Genomic DNA, 20502 nt, shown 5'->3' with positions numbered 1-20502 from the left:
ATTGGTGTGGGATTTTTCTTTTGTTATATTGTCAAATTATTACTGTTTAAGTGTTGCATAAATAATTTACACATTGTGTCTAGGTTAAGGCTGACTGCTTGTATGCCGAGCTACCAGAGGGTTAAGTACAGGTTAATATAGGGACTTTTTTGGCCAACCTGACAATATTGTGGCTGCTGCTTGAGTAGGTTTTCACCCCCTCCACCAGCAACCCAATTTCTCACAAGATGAAACTGAGTTGTGAGACAGGAGATTAAGTAAAAGTCTTGCATTAGAATTCAGTACAATTTCAAGACGGTAAATAAGATATTGAGGGGCACTGACATAAAAAAGTGTGCATAATCCAGGCTGGCAATGATGGAAGTCTGGATTACAATTTCCGGAATAACAAAGGGAGTAGAGGAGGAAGTTTATGCAGTATTCTGAGAAAATAAAAGCAAATTGCTGCAATCAGATTGATTTGTTTGAGGAATTAGAGTTTGTGGTCCATGATGATGCTGAGATTCCAATCAGAAACAACAGATGTTACAGACGCGCGAGCGTGCCAAAACAAGATGGCCGCCATCGTCGGAGCTCCGTGAATTCACAAGCCCGTTTTTCTCTCAAACGACGAATTCTGTGTCAGAGAGTCGGCGCAAATGACAGCGCTTACCTCCTGAGGTGACTTCTCTTCTCTGTGGCGATTCTTGGGCAGTTTTCTTCAGCGGAAGCCTGCTTTCTTACCTCCTGGTTCCTGCTCCCAGCCTCTCCCAAAGGTATTGACTGCTCTGATTGCTCAGGGGACGGAGTGTGTCCTTAGGAAAGGGCCTGGCTTGGGCCTAGCCACGCCCACAGTCCAACATAGCTGCTGCACCAGTACGTTTATAGAGTTTTCACTGCTCTTTTCATTTTTCACTTCATTTTTCTTCCATTGGAGTGTTATATTCCACATTTGTGGTTTTATTTACAGCCAATTGTGTATTTTTCACCTCAAAATGGAGCCTAAAACTCCAGTTCACAATAAGAGAAGAGAGTAAGTCTCTCCTCCTCCAGTCAAGTCCAAGGCGGTGGAGTCATCCGAACCTTCTCTCTCCTTCATTTTTGAAGAAATTCAGGCATTACGTCTTATTACTGACGCTATTGCTTCAGAAGTTAAAAGTGTGAGCAAAGATATGGCTTCCTTATCAATGAAAATTTCTGATAACGCCATCAAAATTCAAGATAATAAAAGTAAAGTGGACGCTTTTACTCCTTTGGTGGCTAAAATACTTCCTACGCATACCCACCTTTTGGATGTGGAAAATAGAAATAGGCAGTACATCCTTCGCATTTTTAATTTGCCTGAAGAAGTTGAGGGTTCTAATTGTCGCTTATATCTGGAATCTCTGCTTCCTGGTCTTTTGAATATCAAGTTTCCAGAAAAATTTGAAGTGGATAAAGCTCACAGAATCCCTTCTCATCGTAATCCTCGGCATTCTAAACCTAGGCAAATGATATTCAAAGTACTGCGTCATCACCATCTTGTCCTAATAAGGAAAGCTGCCAGAGAAATCCCCTCACTAATGGTGAATGCTAACAAAATCTTTATTCACCAAGACTTTGCTAAAGAAACGGTTGCTTTACATAAAGAGTTCTCTGCTTGTCGTCCACAACTCAGAAGCCTCAGTTTCAAATATGGACTATTTGATCCTTCTACGATGCACATTTGGAAAGACAACTTCTCCAAATCCTTTCAGCGTCCTGAAGACTTGAGGCAATTTCTTGACCAGCAAATTCCACCATCAATGGATACTCATGACCCTAACACTTCACTACTTCTATTCAGAAATTAAATGACACATATTTGACTACTCCTTTATTTGCGGGCTTCAACGGTTCTGGCCATGCTTGTAGAACGTGTGTGCGTTTCTATGTTTTTATTTATGTATCTTGTTTGTTCCTACCTCCCTGTTTTCTTTTCCTCCTGTTCTATTCTTTTCTATAGAGTTACTATTTTAATCTATATTTCAATTATGCTTCTCTTCATCTCTTCTTGTATCAGTGCCGTTTTTCTTTCTTTTCCTACTCAAAATGGCTAATGTTCACAATATTACAGTTGTTTCTCTTAATGTTAAAGGTTTGCGTCACCCAGTCAAACGTACAAAAATTTTGGATTACTTAGGTAGTTGTAAAGCTGATATCTGTTTTGTTCAAGAGACTCATATTGATGATAAAATATTACATTATATGAATAAAAAGTGGGTTGACACTATTATTTCTTCTCCTGCGATTGGAAAGAAAAATGGGGTTGCCATTTTATTTGCAAAAAAATTACATTGTCAAGTTTTAAATAAAATTTCAGATTCTGAGGGCAGGTATATAATAGCTAAAATAAAAATTCATGACTCTACGTTATTTTTGCTTCATGTTTATGGCCCCACGGCAGATGATCCCGCTTTATGGTCTAATATCACTACTGTTTTAAAACTGGGTAAAGTTCCACTGATTGTTGGAGGTGATTTTAATGTTATTGCGGATCCCCTGTTGGATAGAGTATCTGCAACCATATTTCGTCCTCATAAGGTGCTTCATGCCTTCAAATCTTTTATTCAAACTACCAAATTAGCGGATATTTGGCGCCTACACTACCCTACTGAAAAATGTTATACCTTTTTCTCCAACCCCCATAATTCTCATTCCAGAATTTATTATTTTTTCTTTAACCATCTCTTATTCAAGCTGCAACTACTCCAGTCATTGGTACTATAGATATCTCAGATAACGCTTTAATTTCTTTTATTCTGAATATCTCCTCCACTTTTACTAAACAAACCAGATGGCGCATGAATTCTGGTATTGCTCTCAATGATCATAATAAGCTTAAATTATTACAAGCTATTCAGGACTATTTTTTGTTCAATCCAGATAATTCTACTACTATAGTTAATAGATGGGATGCATTTAAAGCTTATATTAGGGGTACCACATTCTCTATTATGGCTCATGAGAATAAAATGTTTAACACTAATATTAAAAATCTTGAGAAACAAATAGCACAGTATGAGCGAATATTTATTACATCCAATAATCCCCAATATAAAATTAAATTACAACAACTTAGATATGAATTTAATTCTATACTCAGTAAAAGAGCTGGAGTCCAACTTGCGAAATCAAATGCTAGATTCCGTTTTAGTTCTAATAGGTCTGGGAAACTTCTTGCTAATTATTTACGCATTCAAAGAGATAAAACGCAGACTACTTCTATTCGTAGCCCTCAAGGCAAGATTGCGTTTTCCCACAATGATATTGTTAAAGAATTTCTAGATTTTTATTCAAATTTATATATAAACCAGATACTTGTGATGATTCTTTAATTGATACCTTTTTAAACACTTGTGATTTACCCCAACTTTCTCCTTCAGATAGACTTGGCTTAGAAACGCCCATCACCAATGAAGAAATTTTGACCGCCATTAGATCACTTCAGAAAAATAAATCTCCAGGCCCTGATGGTATCCCTGCTGAATTTTATAAAGAATTCCAAACTCATCTTTTGCCTTATTTATTTCAACTTTTTTCATTTTTTGGCGTTTCTGGAACCATTTCAGGCTCTTTTGCTGATGCTTTAATTATTGTTCTCCCCAAGCCTGATAAAGACCCTACCCTGGTTTCCAATTATCGTCCTATATCCCTAATAAATCAAGACTGTAAATTATATGCCAAAATCCTTGACTCTAGATTAGCTCCTATTCTCCATTCTATTATTCACCCTGATCAATCAGGATTCATGAAATATAGATACTCCGTTAATAACACAAGAACGCTACTCCATGTCATTGAACAGAGTCCAACCCTTTCTGTTCTCGCAGGGGTAATGGCTTTAGATGCTGAAAAAGCCTTTGACAAAATCCACTGGCAATTTTTATTTAAAACTTTACTATCATTTAATTTTGGTCCCTCTTTTATTCGTACGATATCTGCCTTATATTTTGCTCCCACTGCTCGCTTATTTATCAATGGCCAAATTTCTACTAAATTTTCCCTTTTTAGAGGAACTCGACAGGGGTGTCCCCTTTCTCCACTTTTATTTTTGCTGGGAATTGAACCTTTCCTTAATTATATACGTCATTGTGCAGATATTTAAGGTATTATAATTAAAAATGTTACTATTAAAACCTTAGCCTATGCAGACGATGTGTTATTGTTTATTAGTAATCCACTTTCCTCTGTCCCGTTTTTATTAGACATCATTACCAACTATTCTGTAGTCTCGGGTTATAAACTTAATGTTAGTAAAACTGAATTTTTCCCTTTAAATATTCTTTGTACCTCTGATATGTTACCTGTGACAGATATTATTTGGCAAAAAAACAAACTGAACTATTTTGGTATTTTATTTTCGTCCTCCTTACCATCCACGTTAAAATTAAATAGTGATTTTATATTTGATTATGTCAAAAATAAAACTTCTAGATGGTCTTCCCTTCATCTCACTTGGTGGGGGGAATGGAATCTATAAAAATGAACATTGCTCCCAAAATGTTCTACTCCCTTGCTATGATCCCCACTCAATTTCCACTAAAGTTCTACAAAGATATTGATAAATTGTTAGCTAAATTTCTCTGGAACAACAAGCTTCCTCGAATTGCTTACAAAAAATTGAAAATGCTTAAATCTCATGCTGGATTTGGCCTTCCTGACTTTTTCCTTTATCACAAAGCATTCATATTGAAACAAAGCTCCTTATGGTTTACTGCCTCCCCTGTAGTTAAACCTCCTATTTGGTTTGATATAGAGTAATAGCTTATTGCTCCTTCTCTACTACCCTCCTTGCTTACAATGTCGCATAAATCTACTGTTGTACACAACTCGTCCATAATTAAATCTTCAAGATTAATATTTAATGATTTAGATTCTAACTTTGCTTCTCCTTTAGGTTCTACCTTAGATTTATCATTATGGCATAGTGCTATTATTAAATTGAATAGAAATTTGAAATTCTGGAGTTCATGGATTAAGGCAGGCATATTCTATCTTAAAGAAATATTTTGTGATGATGCTTTATTCCTTTTCATACATTACAATCGAATTTTAAGTTACCTAATACTGATTTGATTAAATATCAATTTCAATGCAACTCAATTTTAGACTCATTTCCAAATGGTGTTCCCTCTACAATTACTACTGATTTGCTAATGTATCTTCATGCTGTTTCTAAATCTTCAAATGCTGTTTCTATTCTATATAAGAAATTTGCTGTTTCCATTGGTTCCAATATTAATATGATTTCATCATTTTGGAACACTGAACTTTCCATTTCTATATCTGATGACTCTTGGAAAGTTGTTTGGCTCAATAGCATTTCTGGTTGGTTACCAGTGTCCCTTTATCAGACAAATGCATATATTTTGTTTCCTTGTGGACACCACTGCGTTTGCATCGTGCTAAATTACTTCCATTAGATATTTGTTGGCACTGTAAATTACATCCTGGATCATTACGCCACATGTTATTGTATTGCTCTGTAATTTTAAAATTTTGGTCTGAAGTTTGGGACGTTATATTGAAAATATTGCCTATTCAAGATGTTCTTTCTTATAAATTGTTAATCTGTAAATCTGTTGTACATATACATCCTCTTAGTGACTCTGAAGCAAAGTTGTTTAATTTCTTAATTTCAGCTGCTTTAAAATCAATCACTTTTTGTTGGAAAGATGCTTCTTCTCTTTCTGTCCATGCATGGTGGTCATGGATTATCTTTACAAGAAGAGTTCCTCAATTATCATTACATGGAATTAATCATAATTTGCTTTCTTATCATTCCTTCTGGTAAACCTATACATTCATATTTATTGTTATAATAATACTGTTTCCTATTATTCTGTTTTATCTTCAGAATATTTGCATACTCAATATTTATATGTTAGTAGTCACTCTATGTTTCTTATAAGATGATATATTATGTACCCTCCCTCTCCCCCCTTCCCTTTTCATACCCGTGCTTTTGTTTTCCCCTTGCTTGACTAGTACTTTGTTATAATTACTTGATTTGTTGTAATTTGTTAAGAATTTGTATTACTCAAATATTTTGACCTTTATTGCAAATTTATGTATTGTTGTATTGTCTTTATATGTTACTTTTTCGAAAATTCAATACAATTATTCTGAACTAAAAAAAAAAGAAACAACAGATGTTGGACAGGCTCCTTGCCCAGAACACAACATGAAGAAGACCAGTTGGAGGCCTCTTGAGAGTCTTGACCAAAGACGAGAACCTCCATCTTGTTGCCATTTAAATTCATGTTGTTGGTACACTTTCAGCTTGTGAAAGCTTCCATTCAAGCATTGAATTTTCCTTAAGTATGTGTGATATTAGGATAGGTAGAGGTTTGAATTTGACTGTTGCATACAAAAGAGATGATCTCACATCCAAAACTTTGAATAAAAGAAGCATTCAGGAAGAAATATATTGAGCAAGGTGAATAAGTGAGGATCCCTGCAGCCCCGTCCCACATCTGAGAGCGGTAACTGGTAAAACGAAGGGGGCAAGGTGCAAAGCAGATGTAGAAAGGAATGCAGCCATTTTAAAGCCAGTTTGCAAATTCCTACCTCCTTGAGACAAGATATAAAGATGGGATGTAAGACCTTGTCAAATGAGGAGGAAAGGTCAAGTAGGACAAGGGCAGTAGATCCTTCCTTCCTAGTACAGAATTAGCCTAAAATACATCAGTAAGTGCAAGCAATGCTGACTATCTTCTATGCGTAGGGTGTAAGTTGGATTGTGAAAAGTAAAAAATGGCATTGTTTTCTAAGCTTTCAGATAATTGAAGGTTGACTGTTTTTTCTACACTTTGAGCAGGGCATGGGAGAAGCAAGATTAGTGTAAGATAAAGGTAGAAAGAACTATGGGGTCGGTAATGGGTTTCTTTATGATGGGAGCTTCCTGTTTTTTTCCAAGAGCTAGGCATACAGACTTGGGACAAGGAAATATTACAGAGCTCAGTCATGGTAGGGAGAGTCTTCTCTTTGGCTAGGGCCTAAATAGCTGAGGGAAAAGGGTCACTGTGTGAGACAGTCGTAATATGGGTCATAATGGGTTGAACCTGTTCTGGGTTGTGGGGTGTGAATTCATCCAAAGGGGCCCCCATAACTGCTGCAGAACTGTCTTAGCATATACTGATGGATTTAAGAGCTTTTTAACACTCAAGAATCTTTTTTTCAGGATTTTTAACTTTTTTCAATTTTAGTAGCATAATAAATGGTACTTGCAATAAGTGTGCTGTATTTCTTAAGCTCTTGCATACACGTTTGAACTTTCTTAATTGGTCATTTTATCCTGCTGCTGTGGGGTGCAATGTATGAGAGGCTGCATGGAACAATTGAATCCAATGCTGTGGTAATCTCTGTGTTGAATTCACCTGCATCAGTAGGAATAAGATTTGGGAAAGTGTGAAAGAGCAGAAGAGAAATTGGCCAGGGTAATCTGATCCAAGAACAAGAGATCTACTGTATGAGAGGGCAAAAAAGATGAGTAGGGTTGCACATTGAATAACCATCAGCTGATCAGTACATATTAGAGGTAGGAGAAGGTAATATCTGGGGACAAAAAGTTTCACAAAGAAAGGGTTCTGGATGTGCTCTCCACTGTGAGTAGGAGAGAGCACCAACTGTTGAAAGCTCACAGCTGCACGGCCATCTAACAGTTTCTGAGAAACAACCATTTTAAAGACAAAAATGTAGGTGACTTAAGATTACAAAATGTTCTGCCTTCAGTATGTATGGAGCCAATAATTCTGCATCGTTTTGATACAAATTAGCCTGAGGTCGGGGGAGGGGGTCAATATACCAAATCTCCAGAAAACGATGTAAAAGGGTTGTATTTTACTGAAAGGAGAAGAGTTTCAGCCGAACCACGTTTTTTGGTATCCAGTATAGAGCAAGTTGTATATGGCACGATGAGTTACAGCAGTGCTGCCTCCCATTCTTCAGCACAGTCTTGTTGAATTATATTGTAGCCTTCAGAAATAGCTGAGGCCAGATCAGGCCCTGATGTATCTCAGAACCAGGTCTTAGTTAAAAAATGGGTATCGGATCTATGATTTAAAGAAAAATGTAAATCGGAAACACATTTTTAGGCGGAGCTCAAATAGTTTAAGAACTATTTATTGACTACTGGTTTAGTACCAATGGTCTTTACAATGATTGACTATGGTGTATGGCTAGAAGGACATGGATAGTTTAAAAGAACACTCAAGACCCTTACTACACCTAAAGCTAAGTGTTAAATATGCATCTAAATATCAATTAGGATAACCTGTACCTTTTATTTGTAGCAAAGTGAAGAGCTGGAATACTTTATGTGCTTTGATCCTCCCACCCGAGAACCAGAGCTCATGGCATGGGCTTTTTGCAGATGGGCACTGACCAACTTGCTTTGGCGCACCTTCAGCACTAGCAGATGGACCAAATGTTTCATCTGCCACATGTCTCCCAACTGCTGCTCTACTTTCTTGTGTTTACATTTGACTTGAATTGGTAACAGTTTTTTACCAAGTTCCTTGCTGTTCGACACAGGGAGAAGGAGACCAGTGTATCTGATTCCCATTTTTTCTGGTAAATGCAGTACGCTTCCTTTAAAGTTTCTGTAGTTTTTCACCAAAGCTAGTGCAGGTAGTGCAGTTATCTCTAGACACATGTTTCTGGGTGTATCCTTTTATCAGTAGAGAACAAAAGTAGTAGAGAGAAGAGAAAAGTCAATCGGAGTTGTTGAAAGGCTGCCCAAGTCTTCACAGATCACACTGCCACTCCACAGGCACACAGGTGCATCCTAGTTGAACTTGTCAGCTCATTGGCTCAAGGGAACCTTTTAAACACAAGGGGAGAGGGAACCCACTGCCTCTCATTCCAGTACAGTTCACTACATTGCATTTGGGTAAAAGTAGTATGCTTAATTCAAAGTTGATTTAGTTTTTCACCAAAGTTGGTGCAGGTAGTGTTGTTATCTCTAGATACTTGTTTCTGGTTTTAGCACTTTATCAGTTGAGAGCAGAAGTAGTAGAAAGCAGAGAAAGTCATCTGGAGTTGCTGAAATGCTGCCCAAGTCTTCACAGGTCACTCCACAGGCACACAGGTGCACCCCAGGTGAGCTTGTCAGCTCATTGGCTCTAGGGAGCTTTTCAAACACAAGGCAGGAGGGAGCACACTGCCTCTCATCCCAGCACAGTTCATCCCATTGCATTCTGGTAAATGCAGTACGTTCCAGCAGTCTGTTTTACCAGCCAACCAGAACTAAATCACCCACCACCTTATATAGACAACAATCCATCTGTAGTTCAGCCAAATGGCTAGGCAGGAAGCCTCTTTCCGTGCCTGTGAATGCCTCCAATCTTTAGCAAAGAAGTGCTGGGCTGTTCCTAGAGATAGTGAATGTACTGGTCACACCGGTGTTTTTCCGTGTTGTAGGGTCTCAATAGAGTCCTACAACTGGGCATCCATTTTGTTGGATGTAATGCCCTCACACACCCTTTCAGGTGTCATGCTTCAACATCTGGGCTTGCTCCTCGTTGGGTCGGCGGTGAAATACCCAACGGGCGACACCTCAAAGAGGGGCTCTTTGGCGGAGATCTTTTATCCAACAGCCGTTCAGGTGAAGTGTGGGTGTGGGGCCAGGAAGGTGTAGATGTGTATGTGAGTTTAAAATAAAGCTAGGAGTACCAAGATCAAGTTTATTCTGGGGGTCCCCTGCTTCAATTAAAAGAAGAGACTAGTCTGTACTCAATAGATTTCTATGTTTCCTTCTTCGAGACTCGACTAGTATGTGCATTAAACGGTCGACATGATTCTCGCATGTGTACAATGACTAGCGATTCATCAGGACCTTAGTAAGAAGTTAGTTCATAAGGAAAACTGTCTACGGTATATGATCTGCCTAAGTATCAGACTTTAATACAGACTGTGAAGTGATCAAAATAGTGTACCTGTGTGCACTGCATCTGCCTAATCGGTCATGTATGCGTGCAACAACAGTACCCGGCGGGTAGTACATCGGGTAAACAACCTCTGTAGTTTGGTTCTAGTCTCCCGTGTGCTCGCTGTGTGACCTACCCCTCTCCGCCGGGTCCGGGTGGCATTACATCCAACTAAATGGATGCCCAGTTGTAGGACTCTATTGAGACCCTGCTTGCCTTTTGAATTACTGAAAACTATATGATGAGACACTCACCTGATGAGGGTTGAAACTTCTTATACCATAATGGACTGAATTCCAAACATACCTGAACCGACTGAATTATGATAAAAGTATTCACCTTACAATCTCACCTCTTATGATGCGTATAATTGAATTCAGCTCGTGTTCAATGGCTTCCTGCCAATGAGCAAGTGAATTCATCTGCTGGGCACTTTCGCTGCTGCCCTAGTCATGGCAAAGGATCTAAAAACAATGGTGGATGGTCATTGGTGTCCAATTCTGGTGACTGGTCAAGAAGCACTAAGAGAAATGGGTTGCTGCAGTAAGAGGTCCGTAGAACATTTTCTACCACCTGAATGATTGATGTCTCAATACTACAGTGAGGGTAAAAATCGGTCCGGTAGGACAGGAGGGGATTGTACAAAATATTATTGAAGTTGATTAGCAATTGAGCTCTTGAGAACTTGTCAAAGCACAGATAGGAAGGTGATAGGTCAGTAGGTAAAAGGCTCATCAAGTCGAAGGATGGGTTTCCTGCGGGAGTGGAGATAAAAGTTAAGATTGAGACTTGTGTGAAAAAGGATATCTATTAATGTAGGGCTTCGCCGCACAAGCACACACCTTTCAGGTTATTTGAACATACAATGGCGCCTAGTACTGACATACCAACAATATTATTGCAATAGTGAATGCTGATTTATTGGCGTGGTTCAGAGTGGAAGTGTGTGAGAGGCTCCAATTTCCTGCATGGCCACTTACAAATGTAGCATATTTGATTGAAATGGTTAGGGCTTTTTTAAATGGTGCCTGTGTATTCTTTATCCGCCATCAGCAGGTTGGCCTGGGTCTTTGTATTATTTACGTGCCAGCTGCACCTCTTCAAGCAGTCTGTTTCGCGAATTGTTAGTGTTTAAGCTGATACGTTAGCATTAACACTATACTCGTTCAGGCTCTTCTACTATGTATGTGTATAGACTCGCCCTGCATTAACAGCAAGACTCACAGCAGACCTGATTCAAACTAGTGTCAGGATAAAACCCGAAAATGTACTCCAGCTCAGTGTTAAGAATAAATATAGAGCTTTTAGGAATTCACAAACAATATTCTTCCTTTTTTTCAGGCTCACAAGAGTACTTAAATGCACAGGTTTTCTTTATATTGTAATGGAACAGGTGCACATTGCAAATTGCGAGAATGTAACACAAAAAAGTGTGTACACTTGACTTTGTTTTTCGAAATTTGGTAACCATTTTCTCTACGGCTAAATGGCTCCCTTTACATCTTTATCAGTTATGGGTGCATTCCACCCCATTCATACTCTGGCGATCCCTTCTACTCTGTGCCTGACTGAAGTAAATCTATGAGCATTGTTGGTGTAGAAAGCTAGTGGAGTGGCAGGGCCTGGGTGAGATGTAGGTCTCTTGAGTGCACTTCGATATTGTCCGGTGGCACACTTCACATAATAATACACGTGAAAGATGACTAATGTCTCCTTTAGAGCCAAGAGGAAAACCCCAGAAGAGAAAAACTCCTTTCGCAATCAGGGTATTTTTAGATTCATGCTGTGGATTATGTTGGTGACAATTGGCAGGTCAGGAGGGAGGACCAACAGAAGCAGGATAATAGGTCCATAGCCAGATGGTGCACAGGCAAGTTGAAGTAAAATGGCTTTAAGAAAAAGAACAAGAAGACTAACAAAAGGTACACTAAGCAACAGAAATGGAAAAATTAAAAAGGAACCATCAAAATACTTTGAGAAAAATCAGGGATAAAAACGTATAGCATCAGAGCATGATAAAAAACCAAGGAACAAAATATGTTGCTATGCCCCCACTCTTCCCAAGAGCTGCCTTTCCTATGCTAAATGCATGGACTGACCTCTGAAGAAGCGGCGCTGCTACATGTTGGATGGGGACGTTCATGTGATTCCCAGTGGGGTCACCACCATATTGGATTCTCAACTTTATATGGTCAGCCGGAACTCATGGTCTCTGTGATCCCCTGAAGAAGCTGCCAAGATTTGAAATTCCACTTGCCATGCAGTACTCTGGATGCCCATCGCTTGTACGCCACACTGACCGCTACCTGCCTGGAACCCATCCTGATGCCCTCAGCAAAGAGGAACCGGAGTGTCTTCGATGAAGAGAAGGGCACACTGGGGACATGGCAAGGCCAACATCAGTGAGCTAAATATGGCCATGCCCCAAGACTTCTTCTCCTCTGAAACTTCCACCAGTTTAAGTAAGTGCTAGTTTGCTGTCCAACCGGGGGATGAACGTGACACGCAGCCATGCTGCCAACATTGTAAATGTGACAAGTTTGTGAGTGCTCAGCAGCTTTTGGAGCTCCCACTATCCTGCCCTTGGTATTAGATTTCCTCACATGAAAAGGTTGCCAAGTTAAAAGTGTGCAAAACCATTTGAAAGGGTAAAATTCCACCATTCCTAATCCTGTGATTCACGAATAAAACTTTGCAATCAGAAGTGACGTTTCAAGACTCCTCAATTGTGCATACATGTGCGAAGCATTTGCGAATCATGCCTGTAAGAGTGGTTATACTTGTTCATATGTGTTAGAAATGTTTATGTTTCGTGGCTTTGGGTATCATTAACAAAACATAGGTTTTGATCTGCCCTGGTAAAGTGACTCCAAAGCATGGGCACTGATTTACAACCGTTGCCTTTTCACAACATTTTCCAGAAGTGCATCATTAAATCTGCACCCTGCGTACTCCCCTGTGGCTAAACTGTACTCCCAGAACTATTCCACGTCCAGGACAGTTTGCGCCTCTGTGCTATGACGTATTTGTTTTCTTTTTCTGTGTTTTTTTCAACTGTGCAATATTTTCCCTATGAAAATATTTTCCCGGGGGCGGAGCTTGCCAGCGATGATGGCGGACGCCTGATCCCAGAGCTCCGAGCCATCGCCACCGAAATCCTTCAATAATCCTGACCCCACGAAGCTTGAAGGGGACAACGTGGTGCTACAACACCGCTGCAGCCCACGGCTACCGGCTGCAATCAAAATTGACGGCGCGGCAACGCGCAGAGCCGCTCACGGCGAGAGAGCAAGTGCCGACACACAGGGCCGCTCCTCCCCGGCCTGGATTTAGCACGCAGCCCGGCGTGCGTGCCCCGACGTGCGGCTGTCGGACTGACCTTGGCCCGGTGTGACGGAGGTGGCTGGGGGAGCGCGAGTGACCGCATCACGGCGCAGGAAGGAAGCGGACAAGATGAATCTGCCTGTGCGGCTCTATCTCTTTGCAGGGGGAGCCTCCTTTTGATGACACACGGGCGCTCACTCGACATTGTGTTGAGCGGCCCTTGGGCCTGAGTACTCGGAGCTCCCGCGGTCTCCCCCGTGCTTAGTGGGGACACGTGGCACCCCCTCGGCGCTGCAGGACTTGGTGCACGCACACCGCGGTGCTTGTGTCAGTACTATGGCCGCGTAGGACCCTGGGAGCTACTACATAGAGCCCCCGAGACACTTGTGGTGGACTGCTGCCTGGAGAGCCCGCTCTGTTAAGGTATTCTTGCTGCGCAGTTGGAGATAAGGCCGTATTCTACTCATGCGGGCGGTGAGAACGGCCCGCCATAGTGGATACTTGGTGGTGAGCCCTTGCGGAGTCCTGGGGGAGCAGCGGGGGAGCGCATTAGATCTTCGCAGCTGCGGAGTTGACGGCCCTGGAGGTGTGGAAGGGCCGTGTCCCTGGGCCTGAGTTGACCTGCTGACTCTGAGACAGTGGAGAGGGTGGTCTGCTCAAAGGCTGATTACTCGAAGGGAAGACGTGACATCGGCTAGACGAGTTGGCCGATCCTGTCTGGAGCTGCCCTACGCATCGGTTACAGCATGGGTAAGGGGGACAAAACCCAAACCAAATTGCCCTTCGAACAACGATGCACTAAGGCCCCAGAAGCGCCAGAAATGGAGTCTGCTCCACAGCCTAGGGGGGCGGAAAGCACTTTTTACGCTGACATTAAAGCCCTGTTGGTAACGATGGAAAAAGGCCTACAGGACAGCATGGCCTCCCTGGGCTCCAAGATCGATGCGCTCTCCTTTCGAATGGACTGCATGTCTGAAAGAGTGGATAAACATGCGGAGCACCTGGATATGGCGGAAAGACGCATAATGGAGGCGGAAGAAGCACAAACGGAAAAGGACAAAGTCCGTAAGCAGCATGATAGAATCCTGCAAGTAATTCAAGAGAAGTCGGAAGACTTGGAGGCCCGCCCCCGCAGATCGAACATACGTATTACGGGAGTGTCGGAGACCACCCAAACGGGAAAGATGGAGCTGTTCGTCGAGAAGCTGTTGACGCATTTTCCCCGATGTTCATAGTGGAGAGGGCGCACCGCTCGCTGGGCCCGCGTCCGAAGCCGGGGGCTCCCCCGAGGCCGATCATTGCCAAGCTACTGAATTACAGAGACAGAGACACAGCCCTGCGGATAGCACGGGAAAAAAAGACGCTGAAATTTGAGGGGTCTGACATCTCCTTAAATCCGGATTTCACTACGAAGGTGCAAGGAGAACGAAGGCACTTTGCTCCTTACAAGAGGCAGCTCAGAGACCTTGGACTGGATTATGCTATGCTGTATCCAGCAAAATTGAGAATTAATCGGCAGGGACATTCACACATCTTTACGGACCCGAAGGACCTCCACAAAGCATTGGAAGTATGGACAAAAGAAAGTAGAGGCAGCCCCAGGAGCCAGAATGACGAGGAGGTAGCCTGTAGCCAGCTGAATAAACAGGACTAAATACTCAACATGTAATGGGCGCTCTACTCTGCACGGAGGCTCGTCGGTTTGCTAGTTGCCCTGTATTGGACTAGGAGTGTGACCCTACTACACGGCCCATCTACGCACCTGCGCACGTGGAGTCCAAGACACTGCAGAGGGGTCTGTGGGGGCCCGGATGATTTGACCAGCTGGTGAGACTGTTTTGATTTTTCTATTGCTGCCACTGATAAGCTGTTTTCGCTTGAAAAGCTGCTGCTTGTAAATTGCAGTGGGCATAGATCGTTTATTGGACTTGATTTGGTACAATTTTGGCGGTGTGAGCACCAATTTGAAGTTTAGTTATCACAATTACCTGATCCCCTGACGACTTTCGTTGAGATGCTTACTTTTGGTATTGGTGGCGGAGGAGATGCATGCGCAGGGAGTAGACGAATGTGGGATTGATACACTTGGCAACCTCAGCCCCTGCGCTGTGAGCACTTTTGATCCCCCTTTGGGATTCCTTGAGTTTCCTGGGGGAGTACTGGGAGGGAGACAGTTACATGCTAGGCCAAATTGGGGTAGGTCTGCTGTGGGAGGGAGTTGGGGGAGCTCAGGGGGAGTTAGTGGCCGAATTGGGGTTGGTCAGCGAGGGGCAGGGGGGGAGGAGGCTAGAGGGAGGGACTCTCCTTGCTTACCCAGTGAGGTTACACTAGATTCACCGCGACCACAGATTGCTTTGTTTGAATTGGGAGAAGTTTGTTACAAGTCTTTTGAGGCCTTGCCCAGCCTGATCTTTCATTTTATATCCTTTGCCTGCGCTGCTACAAATCAGCTACACACATACCCTACCATGTTGCGCGATGTCTGAAACCGATATAGGAGAGGGGGGTGTGCATATGCCTAGACTAACAGCCATCACTTGGAATGTTCGTGGCCTTAATGACCACCGCAAGGTCAGAAAGGTCCTCAGCTACCTGTAACGCCAACACGTAGATATAGTCCTGATCCAGGAAACACATCTCCCTACACACAGTCACATGCTTAGAAGCAGGGGGCTAGAGGGTAACATCTCGGCAGCGGGGTGTACCACTGGCTCCAGAGGAGTCTTGACATGGGTGAACCCTAAATCCAAACTGCAGATACAGACCATGGAGACAGATACTGATGGCAGATTCGTGATATCTAGGTGTCACGGTCCTGCTGTGGAACTCACAGTGGTAAACACCTACGGTCCAAACTTTGACTCGCCGGAATTTTACCACACCCTTACCGCCAAGATCAAGCGAGTTGACCAGAGGAGCCCGCTACTTTGGGGGGGCGATCTTAACCTGGTTCTGGACCCGACCCTAGACCGGTCAGCTGGCCCTGCTCGCAGGCCTACAGCCGCTGCGCTAGAACTCCGAAGCGCGATAACTCGCCTGGGGTTGGAGGATGTATGGCGATCACAAAATCCACATCAGGGTGGTTACACGCATTACTCTGCATATCATAATATCCACACTAGGATTGACTACTGGCTCGCCTCCTCCTGCCAAATAAGCCGTATAAAAGACTGCAGAGTTTTGCCTAGAACATTATCTGATCACACACCAGTCTTGCTGGAATTGCGTATTACAGGTAAATCGGTACTGCCATTTACGTGGCGGTTTCTGCCTAACTCGCTACTTGACCCAGTATTTAAGACAGAGCTTGCTGAGACCATAGATACTTTTTTTTAGCACAATGTGGGCTCGGTAGAGAGCTTCCAGGTGGTGTGGGAGGCCTTCAAGGTCTATATCCGAGGTGTCGCAATGTCAAAGCACTCGGGCATACTTAAATCCATTCGGCGTAGGCTGGCGGACCTTGAGAGACAACTGGAACAGTTGGAGTGCAGGCAATGTAGCCTTGCGGACGACACTGTGGAAGAATACATTAAGTCCCTACTTGCGGAGTATCATGATGAAGCAGACAGGGAGTTCAAACACATGAGCAAGTACTCCACTGCTAGGGTATATGGCGAGGGGGAGCGGCCAAGTGCAGTACTAGCAAACCTCATGAGGGGAGCGCGACGGCGTCAACACGTCACAGTAGTTAACACCCCAGAGGGGGAACCGACCACTGACGAAAGGGACATTGCCGAGGTCTTTAGAAGATACTACTCCGTCCTGTACTCCTCTAAAAATGGCGATATGGAAGAGGAAATTCAGGACTAACTAGGCCACATTGACCTCCCCGTCCTATCCAACTCTGACATGGAATTCCTCATGCAACCTATAGATAAGGATGAGATTTTAGACGCCCTGGCCAGCATAAAAACGGGTAGCGCTCCGGGTGCAGACGGTCTCACTGCCGGCTTCTATAAAACATTTAGGGACCAACTGCTCCCACACCTATCGACACTATTTGATGACATCTGTGTAGAGGGCAGTATGCCGCAATCTATGAGGGAGGCACTTCTGGTTACCATCTTGAAGCCAGGGAAACCGCACGATGAGTGCAGCTCATATCGACCCTTGTCGCTTTTAAATGTTGACACCAAACTCTTTGCTAAGGTGCTGGCCACCCGATTGGCGCTCCTCGCTGGTAGCCTGGTAGCCCCGGACCAGGCAGGATTTATCCCTAGCAGAAACCTGGTCTACAACATAAGAACTGTTTTGTGGGTGATCCAACATGTGAGACCTGACAGAAAGGCGCTGGCCGTCTTCCTAGATATGGAGAAGGCCTTTGACTCTGTAGAGTGGCCTTTCATGCGCAACGTATTGCAGCGTATGGGCCTGGGGCAACCGTTCCTACAAATGATAGGGGCGCTATATCACGAGCCGAGGGCACGGCTACGCATGGGAGATCTGGTTACGGACTCCTTTCCCATTAGCAGAGGGACTAGGCAGGGGTGCCCCCTCTTGCCTCTCCTCTATGCTCTGGTGGCAGAACCGCTAGCATGTGCCCTGCGAGAATACCACGGAAACGAGGGCATAGGCTTCCCGGGATACAAGATCATAGTGTCAATGTACGCAGATGATACCCTGCTATATGTACGTGACCCCGATAACAATCTATCATCAGTCCTTAGGGAAGTGGTCCGCTTTGGGGCGCTCTCTGGCTTGCGGGTCAACTGGACCAAGTCGCTGGCCTTTCCACTCTAGCCGATTACGCAACCGGCGACAATGGAATATCCCCTCCAATGGACCACAGACGCGGTCCGCTATTTGGGGATACAGCTGCATACCGATGCAGACATCCTCTTTAGAGCCAACTATGGCACGGCCTTTAGCAAACTGGAGGATGACGTAATAACTTGGAGAACGCTCCCGTTGTCCTTAATGGGGCGCATATCCATAATGAAAATGGTTGTGCTCCCTCGTTTTTTGTTTTTGTTTATGACCTTGCCAATTGTTCTCCCCAGGTCAGTCTTTGCAAGGCTGCAACAACAAATGATAAAGCTGGCCTGGGCGGGCAGACAACCTCGTGTCCGCTGGTCGACGCTTACCATGCCGTACTCTATGGGGGGGCTTGGCGCCACTGACTTGGAGGCATACTACCGAGTAGCCCAGGCGTCACATTTACACACGTGGCTCCATGGAGACCGTGAAATCCCACATGTACGCATGGAGACCCTCTTCGCCGACCCTGATACACTCCAACACACGATTTTTCACCCTATAGATCGCAGAACGGGTGTACTAGACTCATTGACAGCCTCTAACCATGCATGGCACAGTCTATTACAGATACAAAACGGTGTGCTGCTCTATTCACCGGTTATGCCGATAGACTGGGCCAGATGGCTGCCCCCGCTTACGGAAAAGGGGTTAGTCGCTGCCTTACACAAACTGAACATACATATGGCGGGTGATCTGTTCACTGATGGAGTGGCTAAAACCTGGGAGCAAGCACTGGGAGCCTGTGAAACGCCCACTCTACTAACACGATTCCAACTCCACAGAGTGCGCAGTGCCCTGGGCGACCTACTGGGTAGCGACATGGCGGAGCCTCCAGAGGTCCCTGAGCTCACACATGTAATCAAAACCACATCGCCCAGGAGGCTACTGTCCAGTCTATACAAACTAACGCAGACAGACACACGATACCCATACACTAAGGCACGATTGTCATGGCAGACTGACTTGGACACTGTCCTAGACGATGACACGTGGCGATACTGCTGCAATATCACTAAGAAAGTTTCACTTAATGGCCGACATCGGCTGATCCACTTAAAATTTTTAAACCGAGTATACTACACTCCAGCTCGACTCTGCAGATATGGGTTGAGAGACTCTGCCCGCTGCGAAAGATGTAGTGCCCCAGAAGCTGACTTTTTGCACCTCGCTTGGCAGTGTCCTGGTGTTTGGGACTTTTGGGGGAAGATATTCGCAGACATAAGTAAGCTGACGGAGGTCGTCATTACACCTAACCCTTTAATAGCCTTGCTAGGGTACACTAAACAACTCCTTAGGGCGATTAGACACCTAGTAGATATGGGCCTGCTGATGGCCCACCGAGTTCTGGCCTGCTGCTGGATGAAGGGCCCGCTGCCTACTCTGAAACGCTGGGCGCATGACATGCTTTACTGCTGTACACAGTCAGAAAACTATAGGGAACTGCAACCCCCCACTAATAGGCCCAAGAATTTCTGGGGTTTGTACCACACATTCTTATCGAGCAAGGAGAGCACTGCTGAACCCACACACGAATAGAATATGGTGTTTATTGCCGGGAGCGAGGGGGACAGGACTCAGGGGGATCCCTTTGAATTGTGCAGGCTGATATGCGGAATGTCTCTCAATGGCAAAATCTTTAATAGCTGTGTTGGAACGCCGCCTGCCCGACTTTGGGTTGTTGGTTGAATGGCTGTGGATACCTATCTCTTTAATGAATATGACAAACTGACGCTGTGTATGCGGAAGACAACAACCGTTTTGGGCAGGGGGAGGGGGACTTGTAACTCCATCTTGCTGTTTTTTCTTATAAAATGCAAGAAAGACATTTAAAAAATATATATATATATTTTTTCCCTACCATCCCCCGATGTTTTGAGTTTACCATGTTCCTTTCTATAGAGGAGATGGATTTACTCGGGCTGTTGCAAAGAGTAATTCTCTGACCATGTTCAGGGTAGAGTTAGAGTGAAATTCGTGGTGAGCCACAAACGGACGTGTGTGGGCGCTCACAAACCTCCAAATCTGACCATGCCTTCAGCTCCTCTCTCCTGACCCCTTGCGGTGAATTTACTCCAGCATAATGTTACACTGTTGTAGCAGATTACACGAGCGTAGATGTCATTTGACTACTCGGGCACCTTTTTGAGAATGCAGTTGTAAACCATGCCATTTTCTCTTCTAAATCTACGTCAAATGTGCAAAGGCCTCTGCTTGACTGAAAAGAGTGATTTTAGTTTATCTTTGTTTCTAAGAGTGCTGACTTTCGCATCCTAAAATGAACCATTTAAGAAAAAGCTGAGCGATATGTAAACATGTTTCTATTTAGTCGTGATGCACGCACTGTTTACAATTAGCTGTTCCTTGCAGGGCCCTGCAGACACTGACGTAGGTTGTATCTTGTCTTGTTTAGAGCGCTTCCTTGGCATGGACCAGAATTTTCCGATTCGAGAGGTACTCGGCCTCTTTGAGAAGGAAAGCATACTGCCTGCAA

Source organism: Lissotriton helveticus, chromosome 4_1 (assembly GCF_964261635.1).
Source record: "Lissotriton helveticus chromosome 4_1, aLisHel1.1, whole genome shotgun sequence".
Taxonomy (NCBI): domain Eukaryota; kingdom Metazoa; phylum Chordata; class Amphibia; order Caudata; family Salamandridae; genus Lissotriton; species Lissotriton helveticus.
This window is presented reverse-complemented; position numbering follows the sequence as displayed.